The sequence below is a fragment of the Phyllobates terribilis genome, unplaced genomic scaffold, assembly GCF_046119375.1.
Source record: "Phyllobates terribilis strain yellow unplaced genomic scaffold, ASM4611937v1 Scaffold_3__8_contigs__length_932513732, whole genome shotgun sequence".
NCBI lineage: Eukaryota > Metazoa > Chordata > Amphibia > Anura > Dendrobatidae > Phyllobates > Phyllobates terribilis.
In genome coordinates this window covers 10823307-10843591 of record NW_027362763.1, presented here as the reverse complement: position 1 = coordinate 10843591, position 20285 = coordinate 10823307, and the positions used below count along the sequence as shown (strand labels likewise).

Genomic DNA, 20285 nt, shown 5'->3' with positions numbered 1-20285 from the left:
AAACAGGACAAAGGGCATTTTTCAACCAGGGAACATGCGTTCATTTGTCAGGCCATTGTGAATCAAATGGGTGAAAATCATGCTGCCCAAACCAACAGTATAGCCTTGTGTGAGAAAAAATGCTCACAAACACATGTTTCTGCCCGATGTCGAAACAGGGACCTTTCGCGTGTAAAGCGAACATGATAACCACTACACTACAGAAACTTCATTAAAAGGAGTGAAATGTTCACGTCAAGCAATCAAGAGCAAAAGTGGAAACAGAGTAATGGCATTATCTGAAAAGCAAAACTTGCATCTTTCAATGAGGGAACTTTTCACTTGTCAGGCTAACGTGATTCTGGTTTAAACGTAGCTGAGCTGGATTTGCATGGAAAAAAACATTTTGGACAAAGCATTCTCATGCCTTTGTCCAAAAGCCAAAAAGAAAGAGAAAAAGCACGTAGATGCCTAGTTTTGCACCCTAAAACTCTCAGGTGTTACTTGAATTGTGATAACCTATCAACTGTCAAAACCACACACTGTTGTCAAAAGCAAACTCACGTAGAAATCGTAGCGGTGAAAAAAATGCTGCTCAAACCAACAATATAATCTTGCATTTGGAAATAAAGAATAAATCACATGTTTCTGCCCGGTATCGAAGTGGGGACCTTTCGCGTGTGAGGAGAACGTGATAACCGCTACACTACAGAAACTCACGGTACTATCAAAGACATTCACACATACCTAAATGCAATTGAACAAAATCATCCACCCAAAGCCAACAAGTTTACCTCAATGTTTAAAAACAGGACAAGGGGCATTTTTCAACCAGGGAACATGCGTTCATTTGTCAGGCCATTGTGAATCAAATGGGTGAAAATCATGCTGCCCAAACCAACAGTATAGCCTTGTGTGAGAAAAAATGCTCACAAACACATGTTTCTGCCAGGTTTCGAACTGGGGACCTTTCGCCTGTAAAGCAAACGTGATAACCACTACACTACAGAAACTTCACGAAAAGGAGTGAAATGTTCACGTCAAGCAATCAAGAGCAAAAGTGGAAACAGAGTAATGGCATCATCTGAAAAGCAAAACTTGCATCTTTCAATGAGGGAACTTTTCACTTGTCAGGCTAACGTGATTCTGGTTTAAACGTAGCTGAGCTGGATTTGCATGGAAAAAAACATTTTGGACAAAGCATTCTCATGCCTTTGTCCAAAAGCCAAAAAGAAAGAGAAAAAGCACGTAGATGCCTAGTTTTGCACCCTAAAACTCTCAGGTGCTACTTGAATTGTGATAACCTATCAACTGTCAAAACCACACACTGTTGTCAAAAGCAAACTCACGTAGAAATCGTAGCGGTGAAAAAAATGCTGCTCAAACCAACAATATAATCTTGCATTTGGAAATAAAGAATAAATCACATGTTTCTGCCCGGTATCGAAGTGGGGACCTTGCGCGTGTGAGGAGAACGTGATAACCGCTACACTACAGAAACTCACGGTACTATCAAAGACATTCACACATACCTAAATGCAATTGAACAAAATCATCCACCCAAAGCCAACAAGTTTACCTCAATGTTTAAAAACAGGACAAAGGGCATTTTTCAACCAGGGAACATGCGTTCATTTGTCAGGCCATCGTGAATCAAATGGGTGAAAATCATGCTGCCCAAACCAACAGTATAGCCTTGTGTGAGAAAAAATGCTCACAAACACATGTTTCTGCCCGGTGTCGAACCTCAGACCTTTCGCATGTAAAGCGAACATGATAACCACTACACTACAGAAACTTCATGAAAAGGAGTGAAATGTTCACGTCAAGCAATCAAGAGCAAAAGTGGAACCAGAGTAATGGCATCATCTGAAAAGCAAAACTTGCATCTTTCAAAGAGAGAACTTTTCACTTGTCAGGCTAACGTGATTCTGGTTTAAACGTAGCTGAGCTGGATTTGCATGGAAAAAAACATTTTGGACAAAGCATTCTCATGCCTTTGTCCAAAAGCCAAAAAGAAAGAGAAAAAGCACGTAGATGCCTAGTTTTGCACCCTAAAACTCTCAGGTGCTACTTGAATTGTGATAACCTATCAACTGTCAAAACCACACACTGTTGTCAAAAGCAAACTCACGTAGAAATCGTAGCGGTGAAAAAAATGCTGCTCAAACCAACAATATAATCTTGCATTTGGAAATAAAGAATAAATCACATGTTTCTGCCCGGTATCGAAGTGGGGACCTTTCGTGTGTGAGGAGAACGTGATAACCGCTACACTACAGAAACTCACGGTACTATCAAAGACATTCACACATACCTAAATGCAATTGAACAAAATCATCCACCCAAAGCCAACAAGTTTACCTCAATGTTTAAAAACAGGACAAAGGGCATTTTTCAACCTGGGAACATGCGTTCATTTGTCAGGCCATCGTGAATCAAATGGGTGAAAATCATGCTGCCCAAACCAACAGTATAGCCTTGTGTGAGGAAAAAATACTCACAAACACATGTTTCTGCCCGGTGTCAAACCTCGGACCTTTCGCATGTAAAGCGAACATGATAACCACTACACTACAGAAACTTCATGAAAAGGAGTGAAATGTTCACGTCAAGCAATCAAGAGCAAAAGTGGAAACAGAGTAATGGCATCATCTGAAAAGCAAAACTTGCATCTTTCAAAGAGGGAACTTTTCACTTGTCAGGCTAACGTGATTCTGGTTTAAACGTAGCTGAGCTGGATTTGCATGGAAAAAAACATTTTGGACAAAGCATTCTCATGCCTTTGTCCAAAAGCCAAAAAGAAAGAGAAAAAGCACGTAGATGCCTAGTTTTGCACCCTAAAACTCTCAGGTGTTACTTGAATTGTGATAACCTATCAACTGTCAAAACCACACACTGTTGTCAAAAGCAAACTCACGTAGAAATCGTAGCGGTGAAAAAAATGCTGCTCAAACCAACAATATAATCTTGCATTTGGAAATAAAGAATAAATCACATGTTTCTGCCCGGTATCGAACTGAGGACCTTTCTCGTGTGAGGCAAACGTGATAACCGCTACACTACAGAAACTACACGGAAAAAAGCTTCTGTGGTCACGGCATGCAATCAAGATCAAGGACCGAAAGGCAAACGCTTTTATAACAAACAATAAAATTATGTTTCTGCCCAGTTTCGAACTGGGGACCTTTCGCGTGTTAGGCGAACGTGATAACCGCTACACTACAGAAACTCACGGTACTACCAAAGACATTCACACATACCTAAATGAAATTGAACAAACTCATGCACCCAAAGCTAACAAGTTTACCTCAATGTTTAAAAACAGGACAAAGGGCATTTTTCAACCAGGGAACATGCGTTCATTTGTCAGGCCATTGTGAATCAAATGGGTGAAAATAATGCTGCCCAAACCAACAGTATAGCCTTGTGTGAGAGAAAATGCTCACAAACACATGTTTCTGCCCGGTGTCGAACCAGGGACCTTTCGCGTGTAAAGCGAACGTGATAACCACTACACTACAGAAACTTAATTAAAAGGAGTGAAATGTTCACATCAAGCAATCAAGAGCAAAAGTGGAAACAGAGTAATGGCATCATCTGAAAAGCAAAACTTGCATCTTTCAATGTGGGAACTTTTCACTTGTCAGGCTAACGTGATTCTGGTTTAAACGTAGCTGAGCTGGATTTGCATGGAAAAAAACATTTTGGACAAAGCATTCTCATGCCTTTGTCCAAAAGCCAAAAAGAAAGAGAAAAAGCACGTAGATGCCTAGTTTTGCACCCTAAAACTCTCAGGTGTTACTTGAATTGTGATAACCTATCAACTGTCAAAACCACACACTGTTGTCAAAAGCAAACTCACGTAGAAATCGTAGCGGTGAAAAAAATGCTGCTCAAACCAACAATATAATCTTGCATTTGGAAATAAAGAATTAATCACATGTTTCTGCCCGGTATCAAACCGGGGACCTTTCGCGTGTGAGGCGAACGTGATAACCGCTACAAAACACAGACTAGACGGAGCAAGCTTCTGTGGTCACGGCATGCAATCAAGATCAAGGACCGAAAGGCAAACGCTTTGATAGCAAACAATAAAATTATGTTTCTGCCTAGTTTCGAACTGGGGACCTTTCGCATGTTAGGTGAACGTGATAACCGCTACACTACAGAAACTCACGGTACTGCCAAAGACATTCACACATACCTAAAGGCAATTGAACAAAATCAGCCACCCAAAGCCAACAGGTTTACCTCAATGTTTAAAAACAGGACAAAGGGCATTTTTCAACCAGGGAACATGCGTTCATTTGTCAGGCCATTGTGAATCAAATGGGTGAAAATCATGCTGCCCAAACCAACAGTATAGCCTTGTGCAAGAAAAAATGCTCACAAACACATGTTTCTGCCCGGTGTCGAACCAGGGACCTTTCGCGTGTAAAGCGAACGTGATAACCACTACACTACAGAAACTTCATGAAAAGGAGTGAAATGTTCACATCAAGCAATCAAGAGCAAAAGTGGAAACAGAGTAATGGCATCATCTGAAAAGCAAAACTTGCATCTTTCAAAGAGGGAACTTTTCACTTGTCAGGCTAACGTGATTCTGGTTTAAACGTAGCTGAGCTGGATTTGCATGGAAAAAAACATTTTGGACAAAGCATTCTCATGCCTTTGTCCAAAAGCCAAAAAGAAAGAGAAAAAGCACGTAGATGCCTAGTTTTGCACCCTAAAACTCTCAGGTGTTACTTGAATTGTGATAACCTATCAACTGTCAAAACCACACACTGTTGTCAAAAGAAAACTCACGTAGAAATCGTAGCGGTGAAAAAAATGCTGCTCAAACCAACAATATAATCTTGCATTTGGAAATAAAGAATAAATCATATGTTTCTGCCCGGTATCGAACCGGGGACTTTTCGCGTGTGAGGCGAACGTGATAACCGCTACACTACAGAAACTAGACGGGAAAAGCTTCTGTGGTCACGGCATGCAATCAAGATCAAGGACTGAAAGGCAAACGCTTTGATAGCAAACTATTAAATTATGTTTCTGCCCAGTTTTGAACTGTGGACCTTTCACGTGTTAGGTGAACGTGATAACCGCTACACTACAGAAACTCACGGTACTACCAAAGACATTCACACATACCTAAATGCAATTGAACAAAATCATCCACCCAAAGCCAACAGGTTTACCTCAATGTTTAAAAACAGGACAAAGGGCATTTTTCAACCAGGGAACATGCGTTCATTTGTCAGGCCATTGTGAATCAAATGGGTGAAAATTATGCTGCCCAAACCAATAGCTGTCTACAAATATGTCAAGGGCTGTCACATTGTAGAAGGATCATCTTTATTCTCATTTGCACAAGGAAAGACTAGAAGCAATGGGATGAAACTAAATGGGAGGAGACACAGATTAGATATTAGAAAAAACTTTTTGACAGTTAGGGTGATTAATGAGTGGAACAGGCTGCCACGAGAGGTGGTGAGTTCCCCTTCAATGGACGTCTTCAAACAGAGGCTGGACAGACATCTGTCTGAGATGATCTAGTGAATCCTGCTTTGAGCAGGGGGTTGGACCAGATGACCCAGGAGGTCCCTTCCAACTCTACCATTCTATGATTATTCTATGATTCTATGATTATTCTATGATTCTATGATTATTCTATAGCCTTGTGCGAGAAAAAATGCTCACAAACACATGTTTCTGCCCAGTGTCGAACCAGGGACCTTTCGCGTGTAAAGCGAACGTGATAACCACTACACTACAGAAACTTCATGAAAAGGAGTGAAATGTTCACGTCAAGCAATCAAGAGCAAAAGTGGAAACAGAGTAATGGCATCATCTGAAAAGCAAAACTTGCATCTTTCAATGAGGGAACTTTTCACTTGTCAGGCTAACGTGATTCTGGTTTAAACGTAGCTGAGCTGGATTTGCATGGAAAAAAACATTTTGGACAAAGCATTCTCATGCCTTTGTCCAAAAGCCAAAAAGAAAGAGAAAAAGCACGTAGATGCCTAGTTTTGCACCCTAAAACTCTCAGGTGTTACTTGAATTGTGATAACCTATCAACTGTCAAAACCACACACTGTTGTCAAAAGCAAACTCACGTAGAAATCGTAGCGGTGAAAAAAATGCTGCTCAAACCAACAATATAATCTTGCATTTGGAAATAAAGAATAAATCACATGTTTCTGCCCGGTATCGAACCGGGAACCTTTCGCGTGAGAGGCGAACGTGATAACCGCTACACTACAGAAAGTAGACGGTAAAAGCTTCTGTGGTCACAGCATGCAATCAAGATCAAGGACCGAAAGGCAAACGCTTTGATAGCAAACAATAAAATTATGTTTCTGCCCAGTTTCGAACTGGGGACCTTTCGCATGTTAGGCAAACGTGATAACCACTACACTACAGAAACTCACGGTACTACCAAAGACATTCACACATACCTAAATGCAATTGAACAAAATCATCCACCCAAAACCAACAAGTTCACCTCAATGTTTAAAAACAGGACAAAGGGCATTTTTCAACCAGGGAACATGCGTTCATTTGTCAGGCCATTGTGAATCAAATGGGTGAAAATCATGCTGCCCAAACCAACAGTATAGCCTTGTGTGAGAAAAAATGCTCACAAACACATGTTTCTGCCCGGTGTCGAACCAGGGACCTTTCGCGTGTAAAGCAAACGTGATAACCACTACACTACAGAAACTTCATGAAAGGAGTGAAATGTTCACGTCAAGCAATCAAGAGCAAAAGTGGAAACAGAGTAATGGCATCATCTGAAAAGCAAAACTTGCATCTTTCAATGAGGGAACTTTTCACTTGTCAGGCTAACATGATTCTGGTTTAAACGTAGCTGAGCTGGATTTGCATGGAAAAAAACATTTTGGACAAAGCATTCTCATGCCTTTGTCCAAAAGCCAAAAAGAAAGAGAAAAAGCACGTAGATGCCTAGTTTTGCACCCTAAAACTCTCAGGTGTTACTTGAATTGTGATAACCTATCAACTGTCAAAACCACACACTGTTGTCAAAAGCAAACTCACGTAGAAATCGTAGGGGTGAAAAAAATGCTGCTCAAACCAACAATATAATCTTGCATTTGGAAATAAAGAATAAATCACATGTTTCTGCCCGGTATCAAACCGCGGACCTTTCGCGTGTGAGGCGAACGTGATAACTGCTACACTACAGAAAGTAGACGGAAAAAGCTTCTGTGGTCACGGCATGCAATCAAGATCAAGGACCGAAAGGCAAACGCTTTGATAGCAAACAATAAAATTATGTTTCTGCCCAGTTTCGAACTGGGGACCTTTCGCATGTTAGGCAAACATGATAACCACTACACTACAGAAACTCACGGTACTACCAAAGACATTCACACATACCTAACTGCAATTGAACAAAATCATCCACCCAAAGCCAACACGTTCACCTCAATGTTTAAAAACAGGACAAAGGGCATTTTTCAACCAGGGAACATGCGTTCATTTGTCAGGCCATTGTGAATCAAATGGGTGAAAATCATGCTGCCCAAACCAACAGTATAGCCTTGTGTGAGAAAAAATGCTCACAAACACATGTTTCTGCCCGGTGTCGAACCAGGGACCTTTCGCGTGTAAAGCGAACGTGATAACCACTACACTACAGAAACTTCATGAAAAGGAGTGAAATGTTCACGTCAAGCAATCAAGAGCAAAAGTGGAAACAGAGTAATGGCATCATCTGAAAAGCAAAACTTGCATCTTTCAATGAGGGAACTTTTCACTTGTCAGGCTAACGTGATTCTGGTTTAAACATAGCTGAGCTGGATTTGCATGGAAAAAAACATTAGGACAAAGCATTCTCATGCCTTTGTCCAAAAGCCAAAAAGAAAGAGAAAAAGCACGTAGATGCCTAGTTTTGCACCCTAAAACTCTCAGGTGTTACTTGAATTGTGATAACCTATCAACTGTCAAAACCACACACTGTTGTCAAAAGCAAACTCACGTAGAAATCGTAGCGGTGAAAAAAATGCTGCTCAAACCAACAATATAATCTTGCATTTGGAAATAAAGAATAAATCACATGTTTCTGCCCGGTATCGAACCGGGGACCTTTCGCGTGTGAGGCGAACGTGATAACCGCTACACTACAGAAACTAGACGGAAAAAGCTTCTCTGGTCACGGCATGCAATCAAGATCAAGGACCGAAAGGCAAACGCTTTGATAGCAAACAATAAAATTATGTTTCTGCCCAGTTTCGAACTGGGGACCTTTCGCATGTTAGGCGAACATAATAACCACTACACTACAGAAACTCACGGTACTACCAAAGACATTCACACATACCTAAATGCAATTGAACAAAATCATCCACCCAAAGCCAACAGGTTTACCTCAATGTTTAAAAACAGGACAAAGGGCATTTTTCAACCAGGGAACATGCGTTCATTTGTCAGGCCATTGTGAATCAAATGGGTGAAAATCATGCTGCCCAAACCAACAGTATAGCCTTGTGTGAGAAAAAATGCTCACAAACACATGTTTCTGCCCAGTGTCGAACCAGGGACCTTTCGCGTGTAAAGCGAACGTGATAACCACTACACTACAGAAACTTCATGAAAAGGAGTGAAATGTTCACGTCAAGAAATCAAGAGCAAAAGTGGAAACAGAGTAATGGCATCATCTGAAAAGCAAAACTTGCATCTTTCAATGAGGGAACTTTTCACTTGTCAGGCTAACGTGATTCTGGTTTAAACGTAGCTGAGCTGGATTTGCATGGAAAAAAACATTTTGGACAAAGCATTCTCATGCCTTTGTCCAAAAGCCAAAAAGAAAGAGAAAAAGCACGTAGATGCCTAGTTTTGCACCCTAAAACTCTCAGGTGTTACTTGAATTGTGATAACCTATCAACTGTCAAAACCACACACTGTTGTCAAAAGCAAACTCACGTAGAAATCGTAGCGGTGAAAAAAATGCTGCTCAAACCAACAATATAATCTTGCATTTGGAAATAAAGAATAAATCACATGTTTCTGCCCGGTATCGAACCGGGGACCTATCGCGTGTGAGGCGAACGTGATAACCGCTACACTACAGAAAGTAGACGGAAAAAGCTTTTGTGGTCATGGCATGCAATCAAGATCAAGGACCGAAAGGCAAACGCTTTGATAGCAAACAATAAAATTATGTTTCTGCCCAGTTTCGAACTGGGGACCTTTCGTATGTTAGGCGAACGTAATATCCGCTACACTACAGAAACTCACGGTACTACCAAAGACATTCACACATACCTAAATGCAATTGAACAAAATCATCCACCCAAAGCCAACAGGTTTACCTCAATGTTTAAAAACAGGACAAAGGGCATTTTTCAACCAGGGAACATGCGTTCATTTGTCAGGCCATTGTGAATCAAATGGGTGAAAATCATGCTGCCCAAACCAACAGTATAGCCTTGTGTGAGAAAAAATGCTCACAAACACATGTTTCTGCCCGGTGTCGAACCAGGGACCTTTCGCGTGTAAAGCGAACGTGATAACCACTACACTACAGAAACTTCATGAAAGGAGTGAAATGTTCACGTCAAGCAATCAAGAGCAAAAGTGGAAACAGAGTAATGGCATCATCTGAAAAGCAAAACTTGCATCTTTCAATGAGGGAACTTTTCACTTGTCAGGCTAACGTGATTCTGGTTTAAACGTAGCTGAGCTGGATTTGCATGGAAAAAAACATTTTGGACAAAGCATTCTCATGCCTTTGTCCAAAAGCCAAAAAGAAAGAGAAAAAGCACGTAGATGCCTAGTTTTGCACCCTAAAACTCTCAGGTGTTACTTGAATTGTGATAACCTATCAACTGTCAAAACCACACACTGTTGTCAAAAGCAAACTCACGTAGAAATCGTAGCGGTGAAAAAAATGCTGCTCAAACCAACAATATAATCTTGCATTTGGAAATAAAGAATAAATCACATGTTTCTGCCCGGTATCGAACCGGGGACCTTTCGCATGTGAGGCGAACATGATAACCGCTACACTACAGAAACTAGACGGAAAAAGCTTTTGTGGTCACGGCATGCAATCAAGATCAAGGACCGAAAGGCAAACGCTTTGATAGCAAACAATAAAATTATGTTTCTGCCCAGTTTCGAACTGGGGACCTTTCGCATGTTAGGCGAACATAATAACCGCTACACTACAGAAACTCACGGTACTACCAAAGACATTCACACATACCTAAATGCAATTGAACAAAATCATCCACCCAAAGCCAACAGGTTTACCTCAATGTTTAAAAACAGGACAAAGGGCATTTTTCAACCAGGGAACATGCGTTCATTTGTCAGGCCATTGTGAATCAAATGGGTGAAAATCATGCTGCCCAAACCAACAGTATAGCCTTGTGTGAGAAAAAATGCTCACAAACACATGTTTCTGCCCGGTGTCAAACCAGGGACCTTTCGCGTGTAAAGCGAACGTGATAACCACTACACTACAGAAACTTCATGAAAAGGAGTGAAATGTTCACGTCAAGCAATCAAGTGCAAAAGTGGAAACAGAGTAATGGCATCATCTGAAAAGCAAAACTTGCATCTTTCAATGAGGGAACTTTTCACTTGTCAGGCTAACGTGATTCTGGTTTAAACGTAGCTGAGCTGGATTTGCATGGAAAAAAACATTTTGGATAAAGCATTCTCATGCCTTTGTCCAAAATCCAAAAAGAAAGAGAAAAAGCACGTAGATGCCTAGTTTTGCACCCTAAAACTCTTAGGTGTTACTTGAATTGTGATAACCTATCAACTGTCAAAACCACACACTGTTGTCAAAAGCAAACTCACGTAGAAATCGTAGCGGTGAAAAAAATGCTGCTCAAACCAACAATATAATCTTGCATTTGGAAATAAAGAATAAATCACATGTTTCTGCCCGGTATCGAACCGGGGACCTTTCGCGTGTGAGGCGAACGTGATAACGGCTACACTACAGAAACTAGACGGAAAAAGCTTCTGTGGTCACGGCATGCAATCAAGATCAAGGACCAAAAGGCAAACGCTTTGATAGCAAACAATAAAATTATGTTTCTGCCCAGTTTTGAACTGGGGACCTTTCGCGTGTTAGGCGAACGTGATAACCGCTACACTACAGAAACTCACGGTACTACCAAAGACATTCACACATACCTAAATGCAATTGAACAAAATCATCCACCCAAAGCCAACAGGTTTACCTCAATGTTTAAAAACAGGACAAAGGGCATTTTTCAACCAGGGAACATGCGTTCATTTGTCAGGCCATTGTGAATCAAATGGGTGAAAATCATGCTGCCCAAACCAACAGTATAGCCTTGTGTGAGAAAAAATGCTCACAAACACATGTTTCTGCCCGGTGTCGAACCAGGGACCTTTCGCGTGTAAAGCGAACGTGATAACCACTACACTACAGAAACTTCATGAAAAGGAGTGAAATGTTCACGTCAAGCAATCAAGAGCAAAAGTGGAAACAGAGTAATGGCATCATCTGAAAAGCAAAACTTGCATCTTTCAATGAGGGAACTTTTCACTTGTCAGGCTAACGTGATTCTGGTTTAAACGTAGCTGAGCTGGATTTGCATGGAAAAAAACATTTTGGACAAAGCATTCTCATGCCTTTGTCCAAAAGCCAAAAAGAAAGAGAAAAAGCACGTAGATGCCTAGTTTTGCACCCTAAAACTCTCAGGTGTTACTTGAATTGTGATAACCTATCAACTGTCAAAACCACACACTGTTGTCAAAAGCAAACTCACGTAGAAATCGTAGCGGTGAAAAAAATGCTGCTCAAACCAACAATATAATCTTGCATTTGGAAATAAAGAATAAATCACATGTTTCTGCCCGGTATCGAACCGGGGACCTTTCGCGTGTGAGGCGAACGTGATAACGGCTACACTACAGAAAGTAGACGGAAAAAGCTTCTGTGGTCACGGCATGCAATCAAGATCAAGGACCGAAAGGCAAACGCTTTGATAGCAAACAATAAAATTATGTTTCTGCCCAGTTTCGAACTGGGGACCTTTCGCATGTTAGGCGAACATAATAACCGCTACACTACAGAAACTCACGGTACTACCAAAGACATTCACACATACCTAAATGCAATTGAACAAAATCATCCACCCAAAGCCAACAGGTTTACCTCAATGTTTAAAAACAGGACAAAGGGCATTTTTCAACCAGGGAACATGCGTTCATTTGTCAGGCCATTGTGAATCAAATGGATGAAAATCATGCTGCCCAAACCAACAGTATAGCCTTGTGTGAGAAAAAATGCTCACAAACACATGTTTCTGCCCGGTGTCGAACCAGGGACCTTTCGCGTGTAAAGCGAACGTGATAACCACTACACTACAGAAACTTCATGAAAAGGAGTGAAATGTTCACGTCAAGCAATCAAGAGCAAAAGTGGAAACAGAGTAATGGCATCATCTGAAAAGCAAAACTTGCATCTTTCAATGAGGGAACTTTTCACTTGTCAGGCTAACGTGATTCTGGTTTAAACGTAGCTGAGCTGGATTTCCATGGAAAAAAACATTTTGGACAAAGCATTCTCATGCCTTTGTCCAAAAGCCAAAAAGAAAGAGAAAAAGCACGTAGATGCCTAGTTTTGCACCCTAAAACTCTCAGGTGTTACTTGAATTGTGATAACCTATCAACTGTCAAAACCACACACTGTTGTCAAAAGCAAACTCACGTAGAAATCGTAGCGGTGAAAAAAATGCTGCTCAAACCAACAATATAATCTTGCATTTGGAAATAAAGAATAAATCACATGTTTCTGCCCGGTATCGAACTGGGGACCTATCGCGTGTGAGGCGAACGTGATAACCGCTACACTACAGAAAGTAGACGGAAAAAGCTTTTGTGGTCATGGCATGCAATCAAGATCAAGGACCGAAAGGCAAACGCTTTGATAGCAAACAATAAAATTATGTTTCTGCCCAGTTTCGAACTGGGGACCTTTCGCATGTTAGGCGAACGTAATAACCGCTACACTACAGAAACTCACGGTACTACCAAAGACATTCACACATACCTAAATGCAATTGAACAAAATCATCCACCCAAAGCCAACAGGTTTACCTCAATGTTTAAAAACAGGACAAAGGGCATTTTTCAACCAGGGAACATGCGTTCATTTGTCAGGCCATTGTGAATCAAATGGGTGAAAATCATGCTGCCCAAACCAACAGTATAGCCTTGTGTGAGAAAAAATGCTCACAAACACATGTTTCTGCCCGGTGTCGAACCAGGGACCTTTCGCGTGTAAAGCGAACGTGATAACCACTACACTACAGAAACTTCATGAAAAGGAGTGAAATGTTCACGTCAAGCAATCAAGAGCAAAAGTGGAAACAGAGTAATGGCATCATCTGAAAAGCAAAACTTGCATCTTTCAATGAGGGAACTTTTCACTTGTCAGGCTAACGTGATTCTGGTTTAAACGTAGCTGAGCTGGATTTGCATGGAAAAAAACATTTTGGACAAAGCATTCTCATGCCTTTGTCCAAAAGCCAAAAAGAAAGAGAAAAAGCACGTAGATGCCTAGTTTTGCACCCTAAAACTCTCAGGTGTTACTTGAATTGTGATAACCTATCAACCGTCAAAACCACACACTGTTGTCAAAAGCAAACTCACGTAGAAATCGTAGCGGTGAAAAAAATGCTGCTCAAACCAACAATATAATCTTGCATTTGGAAATAAAGAATAAATCACATGTTTCTGCCCGGTATCGAACCGGGGACCTTTCGCGTGAGAGGCGAACGTGATAACCGCTACAATACAGAAAGTAGACGGAAAAAGCTTCTGTGGTCACGGCATGCAATCAAGATCAAGGACCAAAAGGCAAACGCTTTGATAGCAAACAATAAAATTATTTTTCTGCCCAGTTTCGAACTGGGGACCTTTCGCATGCTAGGCGAACATGATAACCACTACACTACAGAAACTCACGGTACTACCAAAGACATTCACACATACCTAAATGCAATTGAACAAAATCATCCACCCAAAGCCAACAGGTTCACCTCAATGTTTAAAAACAGGGCAAAGGGCATTTTTCAACCAGGGAACATGCGTTCATTTGTCAGGCCATTGTAAATCAAATGGGTGAAAATCATGCTGCCCAAACCAACAGTATAGCCTTGTGTGAGAAAAAATGCTCACAAACACATGTTTCTGCCCGGTGTCGAACCAGGGACCTTTCGCGTGTAAAGCGAACGTGATAACCACTACACTACAGAAACTTCATGAAAAGGAGTGAAATGTTCACGTCAAGCAATCAAGAGCAAAAGTGGAAACAGAGTAATGGCATCATCTGAAAAGCAAAACTTGCATCTTTCAATGAGGGAACTTTTCACTTGTCAGGCTAACGTTATTCTGGTTTAAACGTAGCTGAGCTGGGTTTGCATGGAAAAAAACATTTTGGACAAAGCATTCTCATGCCTTTGTCCAAAAGCCAAAAAGAAAGAGAAAAAGCACGTAGATGCCTAGTTTTGCACCCTAAAACTCTCAGGTGTTACTTGAATTGTGATAACCTATCAACTGTCAAAACCACACACTGTTGTCAAAAGCAAACTCACGTAGAAATCGTAGCGGTGAAAAAAATGCTGCTCAAACCAACAATATAATCTTGCATTTGGAAATAAAGAATAAATCACATGTTTCTGCCCGGTATCGAACCGGGGACCTTTCGCGTGTGAGGCGAACGTGATAACTGCTACACTACAGAAAGTAGACGGAAAAAGCTTCTGTGGTCACGGCATGCAATCAAGATCAAGGACCGAAAGGCAAACGCTTTGATAGCAAACAATAAAATTATGTTTCTGCCCAGTTTCGAACTGAGGACCTTTCGCATGATAGGCGAACATGATAACCGCTACACTACAGAAACTCACGGTACTACCAAAGACATTCACACATACCTAAATGCAATTGAACAAAATCATCCACCCAAAGCCAACAGGTTTACCTCAATGTTTAAAAACAGGACAAAGGGCATTTTTCAACCAGGGAACATGCGTTCATTTGTCAGGCCATTGTGAATCAAATGGGTGAAAATCATGCTGCCCAAACCAACAGTATAGCCTTGTGTGAGAAAAAATGCTCACAAACACATGTTTCTGCCCGGTGTCGAACCAGGGACCTTTCGCGTGTAAAGCGAACGTGATAACCACTACACTACAGAAACTTCATGAAAAGGAGTGAAATGTTCACGTCAAGCAATCAAGAGCAAAAGTGGAAACAGAGTAATGGCATCATCTGAAAAGCAAAACTTGCATCTTTCAATGAGGGAACTTTTCACTTGTCAGGCTAACGTGATTCTGGTTTAAACGTAGCTGAGCTGGATTTGCATGGAAAAAAACATTTTGGACAAAGCATTCTCATGCCTTTGTCCAAAAGCCAAAAAGAAAGAGAAAAAGCACGTAGATGCCTAGTTTTGCACCCTAAAACTCTCAGGTGTTACTTGAATTGTGATAACCTATCAACTGTCAAAACCACACACTGTTGTCAAAAGCAAACTCACGTAGAAATCGTAGCAGTGAAAAAAATGCTGCTCAAACCAACAATATAATCTTGCATTTGGAAATAAAGAATAAATCACATGTTTCTGCCCGGTATCGAACCGGGGACCTTTCGCGTGTGAGGCGAACGTGATAACCGCTACACTACAGAAACTAGACGGAAAAAAGCTTCTGTGGTCACGGCATGCAATCAAGATCAAGGACCGAAAGGCAAACGTTTTGATAGCAAACAATAAAATTAAGTTTCTGCCCAGTTTTGAACTGGGGACCTTTCGCGTGTTAGGCGATCGTGATAACCGCTACACTACAGAAACTCACGGTACTACCAAAGACATTCACACATACCTAAATGCAATTGAACAAAATCATCCACCCAAAGCCAACATGTTTACCTCAATGTTTAAAAACAGGACAAAGGGCATTTTTCAACCAGGGAACATGCGTTCATTTGTCAGGCCATTGTGAATCAAATGGGTGAAAATCATGCTGCACAAACCAACAGTATAGCCTTGTGTGAGAAAAAATGCTCACAAACACATGTTTCTGCCCGGTGTCAAACCAGGGACCTTTTGCGTGTAAAGCGAACGTGATAACTAGTGTTGAGCCACCCCCGTAGTGTTCGGGTTCGGTTCGGTTCGTCGAACACCGGGATGTTCGAGGAACTGTTCGTCGAACTGTTCGTCGAACACCTTAGAACACCGTCGAACACCGTTAAAACCAATGGCAGGCAAACAAAAACACATAGAAACACATAGAAAGCACCTGCAAAGGTGTCCAAAAGCTGACAAACTGCTCAGAAGACACTCTCTTTAAAAAAGCCGGCCGGCAAATTCAGCAGCGGCATACACCGGTACCCGACAATTTAGACAAGAAGGAATAGAGCATCACACATAGATTAGATAGATAGAAACATGTCAGTCACACATATAAGAAGCACAGTGACAGTGTTGGTTACTGCACTTGTCATTTAGTGTAAAGGATTTATTAAAAAAAATATTAGTGTTTTCATGCACTGTCTCTTTAAAAAAGCCGGCCGGCAATTCAGCAGCGGTACCCGACAATTTAGAACAGAAAGATAGAGCATCACACATAGATTAGATAGATAGAAACATGTCAGTCACATATATATGAAGTACAGTGATAGTGTTGGTTACTGTACTTGTCATTTAGTATTAAAATAAAGGATTTATTATTAAAAAAATTGGCGTGGGGTTCCCCTTAATTTTAGGCTCTAGCGGAGGTTAAGCAGACGGCTGGGGCAGATGTTTGAAGCCTGGGAAGGGGGTAATACCCACGGAGCTTCCCAGGCTACTAATATCAGCCCCCAGCTGAATACATAGCCTTTACTAGCTATTAAAATGGGGGACCCCCCAAAAAAAATGACGTGGGGTCCCCCCTAATTTAATAGCTAGCAAAGGCTAGGCAGACAGCTGGGGGCTGATATTAATAGCCCAGGAAGGGAGCCATGAATATTGGCCCCCTCCCAGGCTAGAAACACCAGCCGTCAGCCGCCCCAGAAATGGCGCATTCATAGGATGCGCCAATTCTGGCACTTAGCCTCGCTCTTCCACGCTGCCCTGGTGCGGTGGCAGGGGGTAATAGGGTTGGGGTTGATGTCAGCTTATAATGCCAGCTGACATCAAGCCCAGGTTAGTAATGGAGAGGCGTCTATAAGACACCCCCATTACTAACCCCATAGTCAAAGTTAAAAAAAACACAAACACCCAGAATAAAGTCCTTTAATTGAAATAAAGACACAGTCCTTTATTGTTCTAAATTAAACCATACTTACCGTCACGCCCATTCCAGCTGAAGCCAACGATCTCCTGCAATAAAAGAAAAATAATAAACCAACCTCATCCTTACCTTTCCATGGTTCCCACGACAGCTTCAGCTCTGCTACATCGAGATGACTGGCTGGACCGCAGCAGAACGCTGCCATCCAGTCTGTCATCCCGCAGACACTGAGAAGCGCAGGCATGCTTGCGCTCCTCACTGTCTCGCTGTGACGGCATCCAGATGAGCCGAGGTCATGTCCAATGAACTCGGCTCACCTCATGCACGTCACTGACAGCGTGGGAAAATTCTCACGCTGAAGTGCTGAGTGCAGGAGAATTCTCCCACGCTGTCAGTGATGTGCATGAGGTGAGCTCATGTCCAATGAACTCAGCTCACCTGCTGCCCAAACCAACAGTATAGCCTTGTGTGAGAAAAAATGCTCACAAACACATGTTTCTGCCCGGTGTCAAACCAGGGACCTTTCGCGTGTAAAGCTAACGTGATAACCACTACACTACAGAAACTTCATGAAAAGGAGTGAAATGTTCACGTCAAGCAATCAAGAGCAAAAGTGGAAACAGAGTAATGGCATCATCTGAAAAGCAAAACTTGCATCTTTCAATGAGGGAACTTTTCACTTGTCAGGCTAACGTGATTCTGGTTTAAACGTAGCTGAGCTGGATTTGCATGGAAAAAAACATTTTGGACAAAGCATTCTCATGCCTTTGAACAAAAGCCAAAAAGAAAGAGAAAAAACACGTAGATGCCTAGTTTTGCACCCTAAAACTCTCAGGTGTTACTTGAATTGTGATAACCTATCAACTGTCAAAACCACACACTATTGTCAAAAGCAAACTCACGTAGAAATCGTAGCGGTGAAAAAAATGCTGCTCAAACCAACAATATAATCTTGCATTTGGAAATAAAGAATAAATCACATGTTTCTGCCCGGTATCGAACCGGGGACCTTTCGCGTGTGAGGCGAACGTGATAACCGCTACACTACAGAAACTAGACGGAAAAAGCTTCTGTGGTCACGGCATGCAATCAAGATCAAGGACCGAAAGGCAAACGCTTTGATAGCAAACAATAAAATTGTGTTTCTGCCCAGTTTCGAACTGGGGACCTTTCGCGTGTTAGGCGAACGAGATAACCGCTACACTACAGAAACTCACGGTACTACCAAACACATTCACACATACCTAAATGCAATTGAACAAAATCATCCACCCAAAGCCAACAGGTTTACCTCAATGTTTAAAAACAGGACAAAGGGCATTTTTCAACGAGGGAACATGCGTTCATTTGTCAGGCCATTGTGAATCAAATGGGTGAAAATCATGCTGCCCAAACCAACAGTATAGCCTTGTGTGAGAGAAAATGCTCACAAACACATGTTTCTGCCCGGTGTCGAACCAGGGACCTTTCGCATGTAAAGCGAACATGATAACCACTACACTACAGAAACTTCATGAAAAGGAGTGAAATGTTCACGTCAAGCAATCAAGAGCAAAAGTGGAAACAGAGTAATGGCATCATCTGAAAAGCAAAACTTGCATCTTTCAATGAGGGAACTTTTCACTTGTCAGGCTAACGTGATTCTGGTTTAAACATAGCTGAGCTGGATTTGCATGGAAAAAAACATTTTGGACAAAGCATTCTCATGCCTTTGTCCAAAAGCCAAAAAGAAAGAGAAAAAGCACGTAGATGCCTAGTTTTGCACCCTAAAACTCTCAGGTGTTACTTGAATTGTAATAACCTATCAACTGTCAAAACCACACACTGTTGTCAAAAGCAAACTCACATAGAAATCGTAGCAGTGAAAAAAATGCTGCTCAAACCAACAATATAATCTTGCATTTGGAAATAAAGAATAAATCACATGTTTCTGCCCGGTATCGAACCGGGGACCTTTCACGTGTGAGGCGAACGTGATAACCGCTACACTACAGAAACTAGACGGAAAAAGCTTCTGTGGTCACGGCATGCAATCAAGATCAAGGACCGAAAGGCAAACGCTTTGATAGCAAACAATAAAATTATGTTTCTGCCCAGTTTCGAACTTGGGACCTTTCACGTGTTAGGCGAACGTGATAACCGCTACACTACAGAAACTCACGGTACTACCAAAGACATTCACACATACCTAAATGCAATTGAACAAAATCATCCACCCAAAGCCAACAGGTTTACCTCAATGTTTAAAAACAGGACAAAGGGCATTTTTCAACCAGGGAACATGCGTTCATTTGTCAGGCCATTGTGAATCAAATGGGTGAAAATCATGCTGCCCAAACCAACAGTATAGCCTTGTGTGAGAAAAAATGCTCACAAACACATGTTTCTGCCCGGTGTCAAACCAGGGACCTTTTGCGTGTAAAGCGAACGTGATAACCACTACACTACAGAAACTTCATGAAAAGTAGTGAAATGTTTACATCAAGCAATCAAGAGCAAAAGTGGAAACAGAGTAATGGCATCATCTGAAAAGCAAAACTTGCATCTTTCAATGAGGGAACTTTTCACTTGTCAGGCTAACGTGATTCTGGTTTAAACGTAGCTGAGCTGGATTTGCATGGAAAAAAACATTTTGGACAAAGCATTCTCATGCCTTTGTCCAAAAGCCAAAAAGAAAGAGAAAAAGCACGTAGATGCCTAGTTTTGCACCCTAAAACTCTCAGGTGTTACTTGAATTGTGATAACCTATCAACTGTCAAAACCACACACTGTTGTCAAAAGCAAACTCACGTAGAAATCGTAGCGGTGAAAAAAATGCTGCTCAAACCAACAATATAATCTTGCATTTGGAAATAAAGAATAAATCACATGTTTCTGCCCGGTATCGAACCGGGGACCTTTCGCGTGTGAGGCGAACGTGATAACCGCTACACTACAGAAACTAGACGGAAAAAGCTTCTGTGGTCACGGCATGCAATCAAGATCAAGGACCGAAAGGCAAACGCTTTGATAGCAAAC

The 20285-nt window shown here is 41.5% G+C and overlaps 44 non-coding genes across 44 annotated transcripts; all 44 read right to left on the bottom strand.

Moving 5' to 3' along the window:
* Positions 1-134: 134 nt before the first annotated feature.
* TRNAV-UAC (transfer RNA valine (anticodon UAC)) lies at positions 135-207 on the bottom strand. The gene has a single exon. It is a non-coding gene; the product is annotated as a tRNA-Val (tRNA).
* Positions 208-3138: 2931 nt separating this feature from the next.
* On the bottom strand, positions 3139-3211 carry TRNAV-AAC (transfer RNA valine (anticodon AAC)). The gene has a single exon. It is a non-coding gene; the product is annotated as a tRNA-Val (tRNA).
* Positions 3212-3435: 224 nt separating this feature from the next.
* On the bottom strand, positions 3436-3508 carry TRNAV-UAC (transfer RNA valine (anticodon UAC)). Its single transcript has one exon. It is a non-coding gene; the product is annotated as a tRNA-Val (tRNA).
* A 574-nt stretch (positions 3509-4082) lies between these two features.
* TRNAV-AAC (transfer RNA valine (anticodon AAC)) lies at positions 4083-4155 on the bottom strand. The gene has a single exon. It is a non-coding gene; the product is annotated as a tRNA-Val (tRNA).
* Positions 4156-4379: 224 nt separating this feature from the next.
* On the bottom strand, positions 4380-4452 carry TRNAV-UAC (transfer RNA valine (anticodon UAC)). The gene has a single exon. It is a non-coding gene; the product is annotated as a tRNA-Val (tRNA).
* A 415-nt stretch (positions 4453-4867) lies between these two features.
* Positions 4868-4940, bottom strand: TRNAV-CAC (transfer RNA valine (anticodon CAC)). Its single transcript has one exon. It is a non-coding gene; the product is annotated as a tRNA-Val (tRNA).
* An 86-nt stretch (positions 4941-5026) lies between these two features.
* On the bottom strand, positions 5027-5099 carry TRNAV-AAC (transfer RNA valine (anticodon AAC)). The gene has a single exon. It is a non-coding gene; the product is annotated as a tRNA-Val (tRNA).
* A 587-nt stretch (positions 5100-5686) lies between these two features.
* TRNAV-UAC (transfer RNA valine (anticodon UAC)) lies at positions 5687-5759 on the bottom strand. Its single transcript has one exon. It is a non-coding gene; the product is annotated as a tRNA-Val (tRNA).
* Positions 5760-6333: 574 nt separating this feature from the next.
* TRNAV-AAC (transfer RNA valine (anticodon AAC)) lies at positions 6334-6406 on the bottom strand. The gene has a single exon. It is a non-coding gene; the product is annotated as a tRNA-Val (tRNA).
* A 224-nt stretch (positions 6407-6630) lies between these two features.
* On the bottom strand, positions 6631-6703 carry TRNAV-UAC (transfer RNA valine (anticodon UAC)). Its single transcript has one exon. It is a non-coding gene; the product is annotated as a tRNA-Val (tRNA).
* Positions 6704-7276: 573 nt separating this feature from the next.
* On the bottom strand, positions 7277-7349 carry TRNAV-AAC (transfer RNA valine (anticodon AAC)). Its single transcript has one exon. It is a non-coding gene; the product is annotated as a tRNA-Val (tRNA).
* A 224-nt stretch (positions 7350-7573) lies between these two features.
* On the bottom strand, positions 7574-7646 carry TRNAV-UAC (transfer RNA valine (anticodon UAC)). Its single transcript has one exon. It is a non-coding gene; the product is annotated as a tRNA-Val (tRNA).
* Positions 7647-8060: 414 nt separating this feature from the next.
* TRNAV-CAC (transfer RNA valine (anticodon CAC)) lies at positions 8061-8133 on the bottom strand. The gene has a single exon. It is a non-coding gene; the product is annotated as a tRNA-Val (tRNA).
* Positions 8134-8219: 86 nt separating this feature from the next.
* On the bottom strand, positions 8220-8292 carry TRNAV-AAC (transfer RNA valine (anticodon AAC)). The gene has a single exon. It is a non-coding gene; the product is annotated as a tRNA-Val (tRNA).
* Positions 8293-8516: 224 nt separating this feature from the next.
* Positions 8517-8589, bottom strand: TRNAV-UAC (transfer RNA valine (anticodon UAC)). Its single transcript has one exon. It is a non-coding gene; the product is annotated as a tRNA-Val (tRNA).
* A 415-nt stretch (positions 8590-9004) lies between these two features.
* TRNAV-CAC (transfer RNA valine (anticodon CAC)) lies at positions 9005-9077 on the bottom strand. The gene has a single exon. It is a non-coding gene; the product is annotated as a tRNA-Val (tRNA).
* Positions 9078-9163: 86 nt separating this feature from the next.
* Positions 9164-9236, bottom strand: TRNAV-AAC (transfer RNA valine (anticodon AAC)). The gene has a single exon. It is a non-coding gene; the product is annotated as a tRNA-Val (tRNA).
* A 224-nt stretch (positions 9237-9460) lies between these two features.
* Positions 9461-9533, bottom strand: TRNAV-UAC (transfer RNA valine (anticodon UAC)). Its single transcript has one exon. It is a non-coding gene; the product is annotated as a tRNA-Val (tRNA).
* A 414-nt stretch (positions 9534-9947) lies between these two features.
* On the bottom strand, positions 9948-10020 carry TRNAV-CAC (transfer RNA valine (anticodon CAC)). Its single transcript has one exon. It is a non-coding gene; the product is annotated as a tRNA-Val (tRNA).
* Positions 10021-10106: 86 nt separating this feature from the next.
* On the bottom strand, positions 10107-10179 carry TRNAV-AAC (transfer RNA valine (anticodon AAC)). The gene has a single exon. It is a non-coding gene; the product is annotated as a tRNA-Val (tRNA).
* A 224-nt stretch (positions 10180-10403) lies between these two features.
* On the bottom strand, positions 10404-10476 carry TRNAV-UAC (transfer RNA valine (anticodon UAC)). Its single transcript has one exon. It is a non-coding gene; the product is annotated as a tRNA-Val (tRNA).
* Positions 10477-10891: 415 nt separating this feature from the next.
* On the bottom strand, positions 10892-10964 carry TRNAV-CAC (transfer RNA valine (anticodon CAC)). The gene has a single exon. It is a non-coding gene; the product is annotated as a tRNA-Val (tRNA).
* Positions 10965-11050: 86 nt separating this feature from the next.
* Positions 11051-11123, bottom strand: TRNAV-AAC (transfer RNA valine (anticodon AAC)). The gene has a single exon. It is a non-coding gene; the product is annotated as a tRNA-Val (tRNA).
* Positions 11124-11347: 224 nt separating this feature from the next.
* Positions 11348-11420, bottom strand: TRNAV-UAC (transfer RNA valine (anticodon UAC)). Its single transcript has one exon. It is a non-coding gene; the product is annotated as a tRNA-Val (tRNA).
* Positions 11421-11835: 415 nt separating this feature from the next.
* Positions 11836-11908, bottom strand: TRNAV-CAC (transfer RNA valine (anticodon CAC)). Its single transcript has one exon. It is a non-coding gene; the product is annotated as a tRNA-Val (tRNA).
* An 86-nt stretch (positions 11909-11994) lies between these two features.
* TRNAV-AAC (transfer RNA valine (anticodon AAC)) lies at positions 11995-12067 on the bottom strand. Its single transcript has one exon. It is a non-coding gene; the product is annotated as a tRNA-Val (tRNA).
* A 224-nt stretch (positions 12068-12291) lies between these two features.
* Positions 12292-12364, bottom strand: TRNAV-UAC (transfer RNA valine (anticodon UAC)). The gene has a single exon. It is a non-coding gene; the product is annotated as a tRNA-Val (tRNA).
* Positions 12365-12938: 574 nt separating this feature from the next.
* On the bottom strand, positions 12939-13011 carry TRNAV-AAC (transfer RNA valine (anticodon AAC)). Its single transcript has one exon. It is a non-coding gene; the product is annotated as a tRNA-Val (tRNA).
* A 224-nt stretch (positions 13012-13235) lies between these two features.
* On the bottom strand, positions 13236-13308 carry TRNAV-UAC (transfer RNA valine (anticodon UAC)). The gene has a single exon. It is a non-coding gene; the product is annotated as a tRNA-Val (tRNA).
* A 574-nt stretch (positions 13309-13882) lies between these two features.
* TRNAA-AGC (transfer RNA alanine (anticodon AGC)) lies at positions 13883-13955 on the bottom strand. The gene has a single exon. It is a non-coding gene; the product is annotated as a tRNA-Ala (tRNA).
* A 224-nt stretch (positions 13956-14179) lies between these two features.
* TRNAV-UAC (transfer RNA valine (anticodon UAC)) lies at positions 14180-14252 on the bottom strand. The gene has a single exon. It is a non-coding gene; the product is annotated as a tRNA-Val (tRNA).
* A 415-nt stretch (positions 14253-14667) lies between these two features.
* On the bottom strand, positions 14668-14740 carry TRNAV-CAC (transfer RNA valine (anticodon CAC)). Its single transcript has one exon. It is a non-coding gene; the product is annotated as a tRNA-Val (tRNA).
* Positions 14741-14826: 86 nt separating this feature from the next.
* On the bottom strand, positions 14827-14899 carry TRNAD-AUC (transfer RNA aspartic acid (anticodon AUC)). The gene has a single exon. It is a non-coding gene; the product is annotated as a tRNA-Asp (tRNA).
* A 224-nt stretch (positions 14900-15123) lies between these two features.
* TRNAV-UAC (transfer RNA valine (anticodon UAC)) lies at positions 15124-15196 on the bottom strand. The gene has a single exon. It is a non-coding gene; the product is annotated as a tRNA-Val (tRNA).
* A 415-nt stretch (positions 15197-15611) lies between these two features.
* TRNAV-CAC (transfer RNA valine (anticodon CAC)) lies at positions 15612-15684 on the bottom strand. Its single transcript has one exon. It is a non-coding gene; the product is annotated as a tRNA-Val (tRNA).
* Positions 15685-15771: 87 nt separating this feature from the next.
* TRNAV-AAC (transfer RNA valine (anticodon AAC)) lies at positions 15772-15844 on the bottom strand. Its single transcript has one exon. It is a non-coding gene; the product is annotated as a tRNA-Val (tRNA).
* Positions 15845-17760: 1916 nt separating this feature from the next.
* TRNAV-UAC (transfer RNA valine (anticodon UAC)) lies at positions 17761-17833 on the bottom strand. Its single transcript has one exon. It is a non-coding gene; the product is annotated as a tRNA-Val (tRNA).
* Positions 17834-18248: 415 nt separating this feature from the next.
* Positions 18249-18321, bottom strand: TRNAV-CAC (transfer RNA valine (anticodon CAC)). The gene has a single exon. It is a non-coding gene; the product is annotated as a tRNA-Val (tRNA).
* Positions 18322-18407: 86 nt separating this feature from the next.
* TRNAV-AAC (transfer RNA valine (anticodon AAC)) lies at positions 18408-18480 on the bottom strand. Its single transcript has one exon. It is a non-coding gene; the product is annotated as a tRNA-Val (tRNA).
* A 224-nt stretch (positions 18481-18704) lies between these two features.
* Positions 18705-18777, bottom strand: TRNAV-UAC (transfer RNA valine (anticodon UAC)). Its single transcript has one exon. It is a non-coding gene; the product is annotated as a tRNA-Val (tRNA).
* A 415-nt stretch (positions 18778-19192) lies between these two features.
* TRNAV-CAC (transfer RNA valine (anticodon CAC)) lies at positions 19193-19265 on the bottom strand. The gene has a single exon. It is a non-coding gene; the product is annotated as a tRNA-Val (tRNA).
* An 86-nt stretch (positions 19266-19351) lies between these two features.
* TRNAV-AAC (transfer RNA valine (anticodon AAC)) lies at positions 19352-19424 on the bottom strand. The gene has a single exon. It is a non-coding gene; the product is annotated as a tRNA-Val (tRNA).
* A 224-nt stretch (positions 19425-19648) lies between these two features.
* TRNAV-UAC (transfer RNA valine (anticodon UAC)) lies at positions 19649-19721 on the bottom strand. The gene has a single exon. It is a non-coding gene; the product is annotated as a tRNA-Val (tRNA).
* Positions 19722-20136: 415 nt separating this feature from the next.
* TRNAV-CAC (transfer RNA valine (anticodon CAC)) lies at positions 20137-20209 on the bottom strand. Its single transcript has one exon. It is a non-coding gene; the product is annotated as a tRNA-Val (tRNA).
* Between the last annotated feature and the right edge of the window lie 76 nt (positions 20210-20285).